Source organism: Dendrobium catenatum, unplaced genomic scaffold, assembly GCF_001605985.2.
Source record: "Dendrobium catenatum unplaced genomic scaffold, ASM160598v2 fragScaff_scaffold_1691, whole genome shotgun sequence".
NCBI lineage: Eukaryota > Viridiplantae > Streptophyta > Magnoliopsida > Asparagales > Orchidaceae > Dendrobium > Dendrobium catenatum.
Genome location: NW_021320153.1, coordinates 200480 through 204104, shown reverse-complemented (window position 1 = coordinate 204104; position 3625 = coordinate 200480).

Below are 3625 nucleotides of genomic sequence, written 5' to 3'. Positions count from 1 at the left end.
CCTCCCCTCCCTCTCCCTCTCTCTCTCCCCTCTTCTCTCTCTCCCATTCTCTCTCTCTCTCTTCTCTCTCTCTCTCTCTCTCTCTCTCTCTCTCCTACTCTCTCTCCTCACCTCTCTCTCCTCTCCTCTTATCTCTCTCTCTCTCTCAATCTCTCTCTCTCCTCTCTCACTCTCCCTCTCCCTCCCCATCGATTCCTCCCCTCTCTCTCTTCTCCTTCCCCTCTCTCCCTCTCTCTCTCATTACCCCCTCTCTCAATCTCTCTCCTCTCTCCCTCGCCCTCACTCCTCCCTCTCCCCCTCTCTCCCTCTCTCTCTCTCTCTTCATCTCTCTCTCTCTCTTTGTTTTTGAATTAGTTTGCGTATTTGAATGAGTTATAATTTAGCAACTTATGTAGTTTTGATGATTTCCAAACATTTATTGTTCAAATGATATAGTTATCTACCTAACAATTTCAGAAGATTTGCACTTGTCTGTGTGTACTAATATTTCAGGAAAAATACAGACTCCGACTATGAAAACTTCAATTCAAATTTCTACATGAGATATTTTGTTTAATTGATGTTTGTCTTTTCTTTGAATTTAATTTTGAAACGGGAGTGATTGTAATTGAGTGGAATAAAATCTCACACACACAAAATGTAAGGAGATCTTGAAATTCTATACTGGATCGTACAGGACGGATATTTATCGTACTGGACGATCTGGTCATGTTATCTCCTAAGGAGCCCACTTGGACGAACAGGAACTTGTTTGAAAAATTTTCTAAAAAGTCCTATTCGTCCAGGACGAAATTTATCATTCGTCCCAGGCGATGGGTCACTTGCAAAAATTTTCGTCCAGACGAGTTTTACCATCGTACGAGGCTGACCAGTCCTCTGGAAAATTTTGTACAGACGAAAATAAATATCGTACAGGACGATTCAAGTTCTCTGCAAAATTTTTTCGTCCAGACGGAAACAAATTATCGTCCGCGGACGATTTGGTTCTTGGGAAAATTTCGTCCAGACAAAATAAAATTAATCGATCCAGGGACGATCGGCTCTATGGAAAATTTTCGTCCAGGCACGATCACCATTTTCGTTCAAACGATAAACCGACTTAGAACAGTTTTCAGCAGTTTCTAGAACCGACCTTGTAAAACCGTTCGTACTGGACGAACCATGTTCGTACAGGACGATCAGCTGTACGAAGTCAGTCGTACACATATACAAATCTGGGTCAGTTCAGATCGTTTAAGTAAAATCGTACAGGACGAATCCAGGATTCGTACAGGACGTATCCACTGCGTTACAGAATTGAAAATTTGCAAGTTTTGGCGGTTTCACTTGGTCTTTTCATATAATGTCCCAAATTAGACTGCCACCCAATCTTTTGTTCTTTGATCTTTCGTCCTCTTGGGAGAATAGCTAAGGAGAGATTGGAAGAGCAGCATTCAAAGAAGGTCCTACCACTGGAGCGAGAAGGCTTCACTATGGATTCTTAAGGTAAGAGTCTTCTACTTGTGAAATTGTATTCTTCACTCTTTTCTTTCTTCCTTTCTAGATCTTGTGAGAAGAATCTGTCAAGGAGATCGGTTTCTCTGCCGACACTTGTGAGAGGTGAACAGCCGAAAGGGTTCTCTGCCCCACACTTGGAGAGTGTGAACAGACGAAGGCGTTCTCTTGCCCACACTTTGGAGAGTGATGAACAGACGAAGGGTTTCTCATATGCCCACACTAGGAGAGTGTGAAGGACGAAGGTTCTCTGCCATTTACACTTGAGAGGGTGTGAAAGGACGGACGCGTTCTCTGCCAACACTGGGTTTTGTGTTAAAAGGACGGACGTTCTCTACCGCACCGGGGAGTGGTGAAAGAGTGTGTTGTAAGGGCTTCTCCGGCCTTGCTGTGGGTGCAAAAGAGAGTCACTATTGGTATAGTGCAATACTCAGGGTATGCCTCTGAGGAGTGATGTAGGTCTGCGTTATTAGACCGACACCATAAAAATCTGAGGGTTGTCATTTACTTTTATACTTTTACGTTTCGCACTTTAAATTTCAGTTTAAACAACTCTGTGGTGAAAACATTTTCTTACTAACTTTAAAAGAAAATTATTTCGGTTCAACTTTATTATTAAGAGGTTTAAAAATTTTAAAAACTACCCAATTTCACCCCCTCTTGGTAGCCTGGGACATTTACTTAGGCTTAACAAACCTAATTACTGGATCTCAACAAGTGGTATCAGAGCAGAGATTTCAAAATCATAAGTTTGAACTACTTTTTTGAATTTACGTAGATGGCTACATTTTGGAAAACCGAAACACACCTGAGGGTTACTCTATCACTAGGACCTCCACTGTTGTGGACAATATTCCTTTTATTTTGGAAAACACGCATGTCTACTTCTACAGTCACTTGATTATCGCATGATGGATAGCTAGTCCAGGAAGGTTACACAAAACCAAACTAGATTGTTGATGGATTTAGGTAGATACACCCCTAACAGATTGGACTATAGAAGAACGTGAACTTAGCACAATTATATGCGAAATTTTAAAATAGTTTTTTTTGTGCTTAAATCTTGAAGACTTACATGCGAGTTTCACTTTAAAAAGCGGAAAAGACATATGCGGATAGACTTTGTATTACTTATGAAGGGACAAATTGAGGTTAAGCAAATCAAGACTCAATATCTTGTTACATGACTACGAAATATTTTCGTATGAAAACCTAATGATCTATATCTGACATGTACACAAGGATTCACTCAAAAATTGTCACCTCTTTGCATGCACTTGGGTTAGGGAATTAACTAATGCTTGAAATGGTTAATAGATTCTTTCGTTGTTTACCTTACTGCATACGATGCTAAAAATTACTTGCAAATACAGAAGTCAAAAGATTCTGAACATTATTCTATTGACAATCTTCTTGGTTCACTCATTGCTTACGCAGCAAGGAGTAAGGTCAAAGGAAGATTGATTCAGCGTGAACCAAGACAGGACAAGAATCTTGCATTTAAATGTCGGAAGAGTCAGAAAGTGAACACTCAACCTGGGATTGAAAAAAAGCGATATAGCACTGATGACTAGACAATTCAGAACTTTTTAAAGAGGAAGCAGAAGAGACGCCAGCAATGGAATAGAGGTAAGTATAACAAAATGCAGGGTTTTCTAAATTGAAGTTGGATTTGTTATGAATGCAGAGAAACCCACGGTCATATAAAAACTGATTCGTTCCAAAAACTTAAAGCCACTTTCCTAGCAAGGGAGAAGGTAGAGGAGAACCAAATAGTAAAGAAGGGCAAGAAGAAGTTTCAAAAGCTTTTTGGGCGGACTTCAGCTTCAGACTCATTCTGAGACTGAAAACAAGAAGAGTCACCAAACCTTTGCTTGAGGAGATAAAGCCCTGAACAATCAGATCAAGAAGAGGTATGTGATTTAAACCTATGAATGAACTGTTTGAAGTTTCTGAACACAGCATGATGCATATAGAGAAAACTAAAAAGATGCATTCTAGTTTAGTTTTGAATTGAAGAGCTTAATAAGGAAACACGAAATTCCTTAGAAAAAGATCATGCTTTAATTGATAGAACCACATGAAACTACTTGATGAATATGATGACTTGAATAATCTCCTTCTTTTTTTT